The sequence below is a fragment of the Nelumbo lutea genome, chromosome 2, assembly GCF_056320005.1.
Source record: "Nelumbo lutea isolate HS-2025 chromosome 2, American lotus-T2T, whole genome shotgun sequence".
Taxonomy (NCBI): Eukaryota; Viridiplantae; Streptophyta; class Magnoliopsida; order Proteales; family Nelumbonaceae; genus Nelumbo; species Nelumbo lutea.
Window position 1 is genome coordinate 85,996,332 of NC_142685.1, and position 14,419 is coordinate 86,010,750.

At 36.9% G+C, this 14,419-nt stretch overlaps 1 long non-coding RNA gene and 1 pseudogene across 1 annotated transcript in view; both read left to right on the forward strand.

Annotated features, from left to right (window-relative positions):
• Positions 1–14,419, forward strand: part of LOC148871706 (uncharacterized) — a 28,362-nt gene that overhangs the window by 10,329 nt on the left and 3,614 nt on the right. Inside the window, exon 2 of the long non-coding RNA XR_016106792.1 lies at positions 10,501–10,609. This is a non-coding gene — a long non-coding RNA (uncharacterized LOC148871706). The remainder of the gene's footprint in view (positions 1–10,500; positions 10,610–14,419) is intronic.
• LOC148871707 (phytochromobilin:ferredoxin oxidoreductase, chloroplastic pseudogene) lies at positions 6,364–6,882 on the forward strand (annotated as a pseudogene).

A 14,419-nucleotide genomic window follows, 5' to 3' on the forward strand; every position in this document is an offset into this window, starting at 1 on the left:
AATAATCAAATAAAAATAATTAAATACATAATAAAGCGATTGTCATCATCTACATGCCCATACATCATACATATATTTATCCTAACCACTAGCATTTGTTCATATCTCCCTTAACTACCCTATGCAACTGCAACAACAATAATAAACAAAAAAAATTAAAATGACAATAATAATAAATTGGATGACATTGCATATAAATGATGCACGCTGCATCCAAGTGCCATCTCTTCCTCGAGTGGTTGCGATATTCGGATTTTCTACAACCAAAATTTTATTCAATTGGCCTTCTGTGGAAGTCTCAGCATTCTCTTACCAGAAGTTTGTTGGCTTCACTCTGGAAGAAACAAAACGACGAACCCATTTGGTTCCTTCGCCTTTACAAGAGAAATTCAATTCCATGAAGGCCATGGATGTAAAAACAGAGCTATAGATGCTAGCTTTTCAAGTTCCCAATATCAAACTCCTCTGCAGTCAGCATTGAAGAGAGTGAAACAATGCAGATTTTGGATCTTGCTGTTTTACCTGAACCTGAGCTTGATCTACCTATATTTTGTGCCAACTTTTTCACAACAGCTAACATGAATATAGTTGTCTTGGACCTTAATTCTCCCTTCGATGTTATGAACCACAGTGATTACAATTGTGTGTTTTGGAATCTGATTCATGCTCCTTAAATAATTTGTGAAGAGGTATGAGGAAAAGGTAGGTGTTGGTTTAGAGAAGGCAACTTGAACAGTCACAATTTCAAACATTGTGACTGTTTAAAAAGTTGTTAACAGTTGGTGACTGTTAACTTTGAATTGTGCCTCTTGATCACATCCGATCGAATCGTGACCGTTGACCTCATCAACGGTGATCAACGAGCATCAACGCATCAAAACCAAAGCCGCCCATCACGAGCCACACGGGAGCGAACAAAGTGCACCTCTAAAGCGCCTCATTGCGCCACACACACGCGCGTGTTGCACAGTATCAAATCCCCATACTCTCCTCTACTAATTCTAAGGAGTGTAAATCAGCTCCTATTGAAATACTGAAAACAAACCTTGTAATTATCCAATGTGGGACAAGTTCAAAACTGGGTTTTTTTTGTAAGAGAAAAACTGATTTTTCAACCAAGTGTGCAGGTGCAATTTCTCATGTAATTGACCAATCAAGCCCATTGGATTTAATCTCTTATGAGATTAAAATCAAACAATCCCCCACATTGATTGATCAATTACATAGTTCTCTCTCAATCCAAACTACTATGACATAGTTATGCCTACAAAAGTTGTTTATCAACTTAAACCTCTTGTTAGTATAGTTATCTCAGAGCCTTGTCAAAGTTATTGGTGGTAAGACCTTAAACCAACTACTCTCAAGACAGACCGGAGACGCCTATACACATAAAAATGTTCAGTCTCTGCAAGAGTTTCAAATTTTGCTCAGCACTGTTATGGCCATGTGCTTCTTTCCTAGTTTCATTAACAATCCCAAGAGCAAACCCAAACCCTCATGAGAAACGACAACACTTCGATGTTCACATAGGTGAAGTTCCACTATGTGCTCCATTATTTGACACATTTCAGAACTTCATTAAGAGTTTATCTCAACCTCTCATCATAACAGACAACACTATTTATGTTGTGATGGGAAATTTCTCAATGTCAGTGCTAACAGTCACATTATTGTAACTTGTTGTTACTCATTAAACCCAATACTGATGGCTTGTCAGTTCAGGTTGGGTTACCATTACAGGTGACTAAGTAAAGGGTTTTAATCCTATCTCTTTGGTTGTCATTCTTGCCAATTCTCTGGCTAAACCCTTGGTAAGAGGATCAGCCAAGTTTTTACTTGACCTCACATAGGTTATAGTGATGACTCCATCTTGAATCAGTTGCCTAACAAATTCATGTCTCAAACTTATATGTCTGGACTTACCATTGTATGTACCACTGTAAGCCCTTGACAAAGTTGCCTCACTATCACAGTAAATGGAAATTGGAGGCATAGGACTAGGCCAAAGTTTTATATCTAATAATAAATTCTTAAGCCATTCAGCCTCTTTTCCAACAGCTGCTAAGACTATGAATTCAGATTTCATGGTCGAGTGAGATATACAAGTTTGTCTCTTGGATGCCTAAGAGATCGCACCCCCACCAAGGACAAAAATTCATCCAGATGTGGACTTGTTATTTCCATTACTGGTAATCCAACTTGCATCAGTGTACTCTTCTAGTACAATTGGATAATCAAAATAAAACAAGCCAAGTTCCAAGGTTCTCTTGAGATACCCAAGAACTCTCTCAACTGCTTTCCAGTGCTCTACATCGGGATTACTTGTAAATCGACAGAGTTTACATACTGTAAATGCAATATCAGGTCTGGTACAAAGCATAGCATACATCAAGCTCCCTACTGCACTAACATACTCGAGTTGTGCAATTGCTCTACCAGTATTTTCTACTAGCTTTATACTAGAATCATATGGCATGCTATATTCTTTAAACCCTAGATGCTTAAATTTCTCAAGTACTTTCTTAATATAATGTGATTGGCTTAATGCATAGCCCCTACTATGCTTTTTAACTTTTATTCCCAAGATGATATCTACTTCTCCTAAATCTTTCATCTTGAAAACAGAGGATAAGTAGTTTTTAGTTTCATTTATGCCAACCATATTTGTACCCACAATAACCATATCATCCACATAATGACACATAATTACTCTATAATTTTTAGTGAATTTTGAGTAGATGCATCTATCAGCACTATTATGTTTAAAACCAAAAGCTAGAATGCAAGAATCAAATTTCTCATGCCACTGTTTAGGTGCTTGTTTTATTCCATATAGTGATTTAACCAGTTTACAGACTTTCTTCTCGTTTCCAGGAAGAACAAATCATTCTAGTTGTTCCATGTAAACCTCTTCATTTAAATCACCATTTAAGAAAGCAATTTTAACATCCATTTGGTGAACAGATAAGTGATAAATGGATGCTAATGCTATAAATGTTCTAGCCACTAGTGCATAGGTGTCAAAGTAATCAATCCCTTCATTTTGACTAAATCCTTTGGCTACCAATCTATCCTTAAAAGTTTGCACAGTTCCATCAGTGTTGTATTTTCTTCTAAACATCCATTTACATTTTATTGGTTTTGATCCTAGAGGCAGATCTACTAGTACCCATGTGTTATTTGACATTATTGAATCCATTTCATCATTTATAACTTCCTTCCAAAAGGCAGCATCTCTTGATGCCATGGCCTCACTATAGGTTTTTGGATCATTTTCAATGGTTAGGACAATGGGTATTTTATTTAAAATCTTCTCTCTATCAGCCTCAACGAAAAATACAATTGACTGAGTAGAGATAAAATCTGAACCTAAGTGTTTCTCTATTCTTTGTCTTTGACTTCTTCTAAGTCCTATTGTAGGTGTTATAATTGTGTCATTTCTTCTTTCAGTCTCATTATTATCAACAGGTATTGAGATCTGAGTTTCTCTATCATTTTCTGTGGATTTATTTTCTGCAGTTTCAGAACACAGTTTATTTTCAAAGAATTCAACATCTCTAGTTTCAATTATTATGTTGGACTCTAAGTCTAGAAGCCTATAGGCCTTGCTATGTTTTGCATATCCAACAAACATACTTTTCTTAGCTCTGAGTCTTAATTTGGTTCTTTTAGGATCTGGAACTCTATAATATGTTAAGCACCCCCACACTTTTAGATATGTTAAATTAGGTTTTCTTATTGTCCATAATTCATATGGGCATTTGTTATTAACTCTAGAAACAATTCAGTTATGTAAATGGCAGGCTGTTAGGAGTGTTTCCCCCCACAGGTTTAAGGATGCATTAGCTTTTAACAACATGCATTTTATCATTTCTGTAAGTGTTCTATTTTTCATTTCAGCCAAGTCATTCTGCTGAGGGGTATAAGGAGCAGAAGACTGATGTATTATTCCAAATTCTTCACAAAAAAAAAAATTAAACTCGTTTTTAAAGTATTCAGCACCCCTATCACTTCTAAGGATTTTAATTTTCTTTTCTAGTTGATTTTCAACTTCAATCTTATATATTTTAAACATGTCAAAGGCTTCATCCTTAGTTCTCATAAGATAGACATAGGTGTACCTAGAAAAGTCATCTATAAATGTTATGAAGTATCTCTTGCCTCCTCTAGTTAATACACCATTGAGTTCACAGATGTCAGAATAAATTAGTTTTAGAAATTGAGAATTTCTCTCAACAATAGGGAAAGGTTTCTTAGCCATTTTAGATTTTACACATATTTCACATTTTTTACTTGATTCATTACTATAAGCAATTATACATAGTTTGCTCATGTTCTTTATGGATTTAAAATTCAAGTGTGTTAATCTATCATGCCATAAAGAGAAAGAATCAACAATATAAGCAGAAACTTTTCTTTCATTAATACTTAATTTGAACATACCATTACAACCATATCCCTTTCCAACAAATATCCCATTCTTGGATACGATTAGTTTGTTGGATTCAAAGACAACTTTGAATCCCCTCTTACAAACAATATTTACTGAGACCAAGTTCTTTCTAATGTCAGAAACATGGAGAACATTCAGGAGAGTCAGTGTCTTTCCGGAGGTGAAGTTCAACTCTATGCTGCCCCTTCCAGCAACTTTGGCACATGTTTGATTTCCCATCTATACCTCATGGCCATCAGTCACTTCTTCATATGTCTTGAATAAGGACTTGTCCTTACAAACATGGATTGTGGCACCTGAATCAAACCACCATCTAGAAGACGATTCTGTCATGTTGACTTCAGTAATCATGGTCACGAGATTGTCTTCTACCATGTTTGCAGACTTGGTTCCGCCTTTCCGATGTCGGCAAACTCGGGCATAATGCCCCTTCTTTTCACAAACATAGCAGGATCCTTTCTTATTGTTGCTCTTTTTGAAGTTCCCATCCTTCTTCTTTACTCGTAATGCAGGGTTAGTCTTCTTTGATCCGTTTTCCACAAAATTTACCTTAAAGTTCAGCATACCGGTCAGGGTCTTATCCCTACTGTCTCTAATTCGAGACTCTTCTTCAATACGAAGGATGATGTTAAGGGATCGAATTTTATTGACTATCACCTGTAGTTCATGAACTTGCTCCAGTATAGGTTTATGGTCGTTCATGGTGAAGTTAAAGTATTCTGTAATAAGATACTTATTCGTACCTGCTTCTTGCACCTTGTATTTGAATTTCAGGGCCTTCCAGATTTCTTTTAGAGATGTAAGTTCCTTATAGAAGTTGTAGAGCCAATCTGATAAGGCATTCAATATGTGTCATCGGCACAGAAGTGAGTTCTCTTCCTGTTTTGCTCTTTCCTTCTTTAGTTTCTCAGAGTCTTTGTTAGTGGGTTCAGGAAGTGATCACAGATTCGGGTCCAACAGATAGTATAGCTTCAGTGTGGTTAGAAAGAAGATCATCTTGTCTTTCCATCGGTTGAAATTTGCTCTATCGAACTGGTCTAGTCGAACAAGATTTTGGTTCATCATCTTGATTGAAGTCATGCTTGCTTCCGCCTCCATTGTAGAATAACATTCTAAAATTGTTGGAGAAGATAGGGCCAGTGTAACTTTGGAGGAGAAGCTCTGAGGCACGTCTGAAGACACTGTCTTTAGAACGTTATTTGCCCCCACTCAGTTTTACTGAGTTTGTTGTTGGGTTACAGGCAAATTTGTTCCCAGGATACAACAGAGCCTTGGGCGAGATTCTGCAACCAGCAAAGTTGAAGAGTCTCCAAAGAAACATTCTGTGAGACTGTAGCAGACCAAACTAAGAGAGAGAGAGAGAGATAGTGAATTTCGAAATTGTGTGTTTTGGACTCTGATTCATGCTCCTTAAATAATTTGTGAAGAGGTACGAGGAAAAGGTAGGTGCTGGTTTAGAGAAGGCACCTTGAACAGTCACAATTTCAAACATTGTGATTGTTTAAAAAGTTACTGTTAACTTTGAATTGTGCCTCTTGATCACACCCGATCAATTCGTGACCGTTGATCTCATCAATGATGATCAACGGGCATCAACGCACCAAAACCAAAGCCGCCCATCGCGAGCCACGCGGGAGCGAGCAAAATGTACCTCTAAAGCGCCTCATTGCACCACACACACGCACGCACGCGCGTTGCGTGGTATTGAATCTCCATACTCTCATCTACTAACTCTAAGGAGTGTAAATCAGCTCCTATTGAAATACTGAAAAGAAACCTTATAATTATCCAATGTGGGACAAGTTCAAAACTGGGTTTTTTTTGTAAGAGAAAAACTGATTTTTCAACCAAGTGTGCAGGTGCAATTTCTCATGTAATTGACCAATCAAACCCATTGGATTTAATCTCTTATGAGATTAAAATCCAACAAGTACTACAAAAACTCAATGCCTCTTGGTCTCCAGTATACCAATATTTTACCATGGGGAGGGAAGATTACAAGTGAGTCATTGAGATTTTTCTCACCAATTGTGATATGGACCAAGTTCACATCAAGCCAAGACAAACATAATATTTATATTCTGGATTCATTGACCAAGCATCCATCTCCTTTGATGGACCAAGCATCAAAGGAGATGGATGCTTCTCAGGTTATCTGTAATCGTGAAGCACAGCATAAATGTCTATCATGGAGAGCAGAGAAGGATCCAGGTAATCAAGTTCTGAAGAAGTTGATTGGAGAGAGTCATGCGAAGGTTTGATCAGAAGCTTCCTTTTCAATGGAGTTGATACACTAGGAAGCAAAACATTTTTGGATTACTTTCCAGAGTACTGGTGTGAGAATGGAAGTATAAACCAGAAGCGCAGTATCATTAAGAAGTCCTTCTTGGGATTCAGGAGGAAAATTCATTGGTAATGATATTAGATAACTGGCCTTATTTTCTTTCTGTTTCTCTTATGTTTAGAATGTGGCAAAATCTGTATCACCTTCTTGTTACAGATCCTAGTGTATGAAGTTCGTGTTTCCTTAAAGAAAAAAAAAACAAAAAATATCGTCCTAAAGCGTCTTCATATTACTCTTCACTAAGGCGAATAAAAATGTGCCAGAATAAATCATCAACAATGGAATAACTAAGGCGAATAAAAATGTGGGAACTTAAAAAAACACACGTAAATAAATCATCAACAGTTCATCTTCCGAAAGCCAAAGCAAAGAGGAAAAAAAACATACGTAAAAGCAAACAAACAACAACAGTTCTTCTCCCGTTCAACAAAGCAATCTTCCAAAAATCATCAAAGAAAACAAACAACGGTTCATCTTCCAAAAAAATAAAAAAACAAACATAAATAAATCAAACAAAAACAAATCAAACGAATCAGAAGAAGAATGACTACCTGGAGCCCAGAGCATGGACAGAGGTGTTCTTCCTGGAGCTTGGACAGCAGCGTTCTTCCTCGAGCTTGACTCACTAGTGGCGCTTTGGGATCATTCGTAAACACAAAAATGTTTAGGTTTTCTAGGTTTTGGAGTTATCAAGGGTAACTTGGGTCATTTACAAAAAATTGTAAAGATATTTTGGACATTGGGCCAGCTCTGAAACGTTAAGAGTCGGCCCAAGGTCTATGATTTTTAGATCTGAAAATCAACTTCAGACCCAGTTTAAGAAGTACAACCAAACAAGGGGTGAGTTTTGAAAAATAGCATTTTCAGATTCAAACCTCTAAAAAATACAATCAAACGCCACCTAAATGATGACCATCTCAACTATTGGGGCATCCGCCAAGCATGCACAAAGAAGAAAAGGAAACATCATAATAAATTAGAACCCCAATACAACTCATCCCTAAGAATTAGTTTAATAGACAACCTTGATCTACCCTACTAGGTACGAATGATGTTATACATAGTTTCAACTCTTTAGGTAGGCAATGTTAATGCTCTCAACAAAGAAACAAAGACTTAATTTCTTCTATTTCTTGGATATCTAGTCTTAGGTTTTCTACAATGAATGAGTTCGATATGAGTTTTATATTAATATATATTCTTTACAAATCAAAAGAAAATATGTGGGGTTGGGCCAATTATCCATTAACGTTCCTATTGAATTCAGATGTTACATAACATGAATAAAATAAACTAAAAATGCATGAATATCATATGTTATTCTTTTACCGATAGAAATAGACTCATATATTATTCATAAGGAAGAAGATTGCAAATTCCATAGAAAATTCTATCATGGTTACCCTCTTAAGTCTATACCTTATTTCAAGATCAAATTCAATGTTACTAATGTATTTTGACGATGTATTTGAATTTCTACAGCATCAAGGTTGCATATCAAAAGGCTTGGAAATGGCTATCTTGATACACTTTGGGCAGGCATGGATATGGTAGAAAGATCAAATCAATAAATATATTATTGATACAAAATTGAAGTTTGAAATAACTATGAAGAAAGTATAAATACATAACAATTGTATAATTCAATTGATGAGGCAAGAAAAAAAAGAAGAAAAAAAAGAAAGAAAAAAATGTGTGTATGTATTCTATTTTGCATGTTTTTCGTGTAGTAGGATCCCAAATTGTTGTTTTTGGGTAGCTTTGTTGATAATTTGGGACTAGGGGTATTTTTGTCATTTTATAAGCCAGATTTTGGTCAGGGGCAGTTGGGTGCATTTCTGTTCGGTTTTGGTCTCTTGGGTCTTTTTGTAACAAAAGTTATCTTTTAGGGGTTCATTTGAAGTTAGTTTTATTCTTAAGGAATTGTTGGTGAAAGGGAAACATTTTGGGCGCTTATGTGTAAACTAGCTTGTCCAGCAAGGTAGTGAGTCTTATAAAAGAGAAGGGGGCTATTTGTATAGGCATATTTTTAGTTCTTCTCTCTTATATGAGATATAGTTCAGCCCAGGTAGGGTTTTCAAGCATTGGGAGTTTGGGTTTTGAGAAGTCGACCCATTTTGGCACCTTCCAATCCCTCCATCGCTGCGTATCCACGTGGGAGGTCAGTTTGCTGCCATTGTTATTATAGTGGAACTGTTCCAAGAAGAGTTCTACTTCAAGTTCAGGTCTGAAATCCCTAAAAATCCAACTTATTTTGTTGTTTCCAATTTGGTGTTTCTTGTGCTTATTGTTGTACTGCATGTAGCTTGTCTTTCTGTCCACATCAAGTGGTATCATTTGCTTCAAAGTTCATCTCCTTCTTGTGTTTTCTATATTATCATGGCTGCAATGGGTGGAGATGGTAGGGGTGGTAGAAGACCACAACATGTCACTATAGAGGTTTTCCAAGAGGCTATAAGAGGACTGCAAGAATAGATTGAACATCTTGCTCAACTTGTAACTCAAAATGCTACTAGGGATGGTGATGTAACGAATGATTTAGGGCTAGGAAGAAGAAGACAAGCTCCTTAGAGTTGATGATCAACTCATTGACATTATTAGTAAAGAATCAAGTGAAGACATTGAGCAACCTAAAGGTGATCAACATGGAAGGAATAACAACCAGCGGTAGGAAAACTGAATAGTGCCAGCTTTACAATCTAATCAAGGTCATGGTGTTTAACTTCATATTTCCGAGTTTGATGGTGAGTTGAAACCCGAAGAGCTTCTAAATTAGTTTGACAATATTGAAAATTATTTTGATTAGAAAGAAATGAATGAAGAAAGAAAAGTGAAGCTTGTAACAGCAAAGATGCATGGGATAGCCTTAGATTGGTGGAAAATTTACCACAGGGATAGAGAAAAGAAGGGGAAAAGAAATGTTAGTTTCTGGGGAAGAATGAAAGAGAAGTTGAAATCCCAATTTTTACCACCAGACTATGAGCAAGCTCTTTATCAAAGGGTGTAGAATTTAAGGCAACGGGAAAAGAGTGTAAAGGAGTACAAAAAAAGAGTTTAATAGATTAACTCTTTGGAGTAATATGTCAAAAACTGAACAGCAAAAGGTTAGTAGATATATCAATGGTTTGAGGTTGCAAATACAAGATCAAGTCAGCCTACATTTCCCATATAAGATAAATGATGCATATCAGCTAGCTCTAAAGGTTGAAGCTCAATTGAGTGGGAGCTCAGGGCGGAGGCTAAGTGTTGTACAAGCTACATCTTCATCAGTAGGTCAAAGTGTTGGGGCTGGTAGGGATCGTGTGATCAACTAAACATGCCCTACAGTCCAAGGGACTTCAAATGCAACAAAGAGCAATTAAGGACAGCTTACGATTAGATGTTTTAGGTGTATGGAGTTGGGACATCATTCAAATGAATTTCCTAATAAAAGGATTGAAGAAAAAACACATCTGGTTGATGAAGTCACTAATGAACAACAAGATGATATAGGCCATATTGAGGATGGGTAAGTGGCTAAAACTACTAGATCTAATGCTTTAGAGGAAGAAAATTTGGATGGGGATATTGATGGTGAGGATCTAGTGATACGACACTCTATGGTTGCATCTCAAGAACCACTACTAGGGGACTGGTTGAGAAAGAATATCTTTAGAACATGTTGTACAGCTGGTGGTAAGTTGTGTAACTTGATTATTGACAGTGGGAGTAGCGAGAATCTTATTTCTCAAGAAATTGTGGATAAATTACAGCTCAAGATTATTCAACACCCCTGACTATATCGTATTTCGTGGTTCAACAAAGGAAATGAGGTAAGAGTTTCTTCTAAATGCCTAGTTAATTTTTCTATTGGTAATACATTTGAAGAATCGGTATGGTATGATGTTGTCCCAATGGATGCATGCCAAATTGTCCTGGGTCGCCCATGGCAATATGACCATAAGACCACTCATGATGGGGACAAAAAGAAGATAACTCTTAAACCAATGCAACTTGCAAAAGGAAATAAGAAGATAACTCATAAACTAATGCAACTTGATTCATTTCCAAAAAAGGAAACAAAGCCAACCGCTACTCTCTTCACCTCAAATAAATTGGTTCGAGAATATGGGAATTTGGATGTTGTTTACATGCTGGTTGCAAAAGAAGTTAGCAAAGAAACACCTGTTCCAGAGTTGGTGAAGAAGCTACTTCATGAGTATGCTAATGTGATGATTAACGAACTACTCGATGGCCTTCCTCCCCTAAGAGATGTACAACATCATATAGATTTAATGCCGAGAACAACCTTACCTAACCTACCCCACTATAGAATGAGCCCTAAGGAGCATGAGGAGCTCCAAAGACAAGTAACAGAGTTGTTGAAGAAGGGGCTGATCCATGAGAGTTTAAGCCCATATGCTATACTAACTTTGTTTACACCAAAGAAAGATGGTAATTGGTGTATGTATGTTGACAGTCATGCCATTAACAAGATTACAATTAAATGCATGTTTCCCATACCCTACCTTGATGACATGTTAGACACATTGGCTGGATCACAAGTCTTCTCAAAGATAGATCTGAAGAGTGGATACCATCAAATTCGTATCCAAAAGGGGGGTGAGTGGAAGACTGCATTCAAGACTAAGGAAGGTCTTTATGAATCGTTGGTTATGCCTTTTGGGTTGTCTAATGCTCTAGCACCTTTATGAGGTTCATGAGCCAAGTTTTAAGACCGTTCATGGGGAAGTTTGTGGTATTTTAGTTTGATGACATACTCATCCACAGTAAAGATCATGACAACCACTTATAACACTTGAGAGCAATCCTAGAAGTCTTGAGACAAAATCAGCTATATATAATTTTGAAGAAGTGTAATTTCATGACAAATCGATTGGTGTTTTGGGAGTATGTTGTTTCAGCCAAGGGAATTGAGGTGGACCGAGAAAAAGTTCAATCTATTCAAAAGTGGCCAACACCAAAAACCTTAACTAAAATTCGTAGTTTCCATGGGCTAACAACATTTTATCGTCGGTTTATAAGAATTTCAGCACTATTGTGGCACCCATTACTGAATGCTTGAAAGGAGGTGAGTTTACTTGGACTCCCACAATTGAGAAAAGCTTCCAAGAGCTAAAGATGATGATGACGAAGGTTCTAGTATTGGTTTTACCTGATTTTAACAAGCTCTTTGAAGTTGAATGTGATGCATCCCATGTTGGGATTGGATCTGTCCTTAGCCAAGAAGGCCATCCAATTGCTTACTTTAGTGAGAAACTCAATGATGCTAGAATGAGGTATTCCACTAATGATGTTGAGTTTTATGCCATTGTACAAGCATTGAAGTTTTGGAGGCATTCTCTTATCCACCATGAGTTTGTTTTGTATTCAGAACATGAAACATTTAAACACCTTAACTTCCAACAGAAAATAAGGGGAAGACATGCTAAATGAGTTGACTTTCTACAACAATATAATTTTGTTTTGAATCATAAGACTGGACAACAAAACCGGGTAGCTGATGCTCTTAGTAGGAGAGTTCACTTGGTGTCAACAATGTCTACTAATGTTGTGGGATTCAGCTCCATCAAAGACTAATACCAAGATGACCCTTATTTTGGCCCTATTTATAGAAGCTATATAGCAGGTGACAAGGATACTCAAGCTAAGTTTGTGTGGAATGATGGTTACTTATTCATGGGCAATAGGTTATGTAATCCATCAGGATCCTTGAGGGCATTACTCATTGTTGATTTGCATTGCAATAGACATTTTGATCGCAAAAAGACACTTGAAATGATCTTCAAAAGGTATTTTTGGCCAAGGCTACAAAAGGATGTGTTCTATTATGTTGATAGATGTCACAAGTGCCAAACATCTAAGGGGCAGCATCAAAATACAAGTTCGTATCTTCCCTTACCCATACCAGAAGCACCATGGACTGATATTACTATGGATTTTGTATTAGGGTTGCCAAGAACTGCTAGGGGTAATGATTCTATTTTTGTTATGACTGATCGTTTCTCTAAAATGGCCCACTTCATTGGTTGCTAAAAGAATTTTGATGCTTCTCATGTAGCTAACTTGTTTTTCGAAGAAGTTGTTCGGTTGCATGGATTGCCAAGATCTATTACATCAAGTTGTGACACAAGATTCCTTAGCCATCTCTAGAGAATTTTATGGAAGCGTATGGGTACTACCCTACAATATAACGGTACATTTCACCCACTAATAGATGGACAAATTGAAGTGGTTAACCGAAGTCTAGGAAACTTTTTGATGAGCCTAGTTAGAGACTACTTAAAGCAATGGGATCTTATCCTACCACAAGCTGAATTTGTCTTCAACGATTCAATTAATAGGTCTACAAGTAAGACTCCTTTTGAGGTTGTGTACGGTCGATCACCTAAAAGTGTTGTTGACCTAACTCCTATAAGAGGGTTGCGACGAGTGAGTGATGATGCCGAAGCTTTAGCTAAATCCATTCGAGGGATTCAAGAGAATGTGCGACAAAAGCTGAAAGAAAGCAACCAAATGTATAAAGAAGTTAAGGATAAGCATTTCAGGTGAAAGAGTTTCATGAGAGCGATCTAGTCATGGTTTATTTGCAACATGAGAGGTCTCCTGTTGGGACTTGCCATAAGTTGAAGCATAAAAAGATTAGTCCATGTCAAGTGTTGAGACGGTTTGGTGACAATGCATACGAAATTGAGCTACCAACTGATTTGTCCATTTCACCCATTTTTAATGTAGCAGACCTCTTTGATTACCATGGGGACCTAGGACCAACAACAAAGGATAGGCAAGGACAAGCATAAAGGGCCAATAGTTCTAATGAGTTTTAACAAGTAGAGGGTGTAGAAAATGCCCGAGTCACCAACACTCGAAATAGGGCCTATTTTAGGTTCTTGGTCAAGTGGAAAGGAAAACCATCAATTGATAACTCTTGGATTAGTGAAGAGGAGTTTATGAAGCTAGATGGAAATATGTGTAAGGCTGCTAAAATTGCTACTCGCACGGGGTCAAGCCCTTTTTAACTCGGCAAGAATGAATAGGCAAGAAAAAAGAAGGAAAAAAAGAAAGAAAGAAAAAAAGAAAAAATGTGTGTATGTATTCTGTTTTGCATGTTTTTCTTGTAGTGGGATCCCAAACTGTTGTTTGTTTTTGGGTAGCTTTGTTGATAGTTTGGGACCAGGGGTATTTTCATTATTTTATAAGCCATTTCTTGGTCAAGGGCAATTGGATCTTTTTGTAGCAAAAGTTATCTTTTAAGAGTTCATTGAAGTTGAACTTAATTTTATTCTTAAGGAACTGTTGGTGAGAAGAAAATATTCTGGGGGCTTATGTGTAAATATTTTAATTAGCTTGTCCAACAAGCTAGTGAGTCTTATAAAAGATAAGGGGGTTGTTTTGTTAGGGGTCTCTTTAGTTCTTTCTCTCTTGTTTAAACTGTAACTCAACCCCATCTAAGGTTTTCAAGCATTGGGAGCTTGGGTTTTGAAGCATTGGGGCTGTAACTCAACCCCATCGCTGTGTCTATAGGGTTAATGATCTTTACAAAAATACTTATTCTATTTAAAATAGTTTTCTTATGCTTTTTTTATTTCTCTAACTTTTTGTAAAGATCCATGAATCTACTA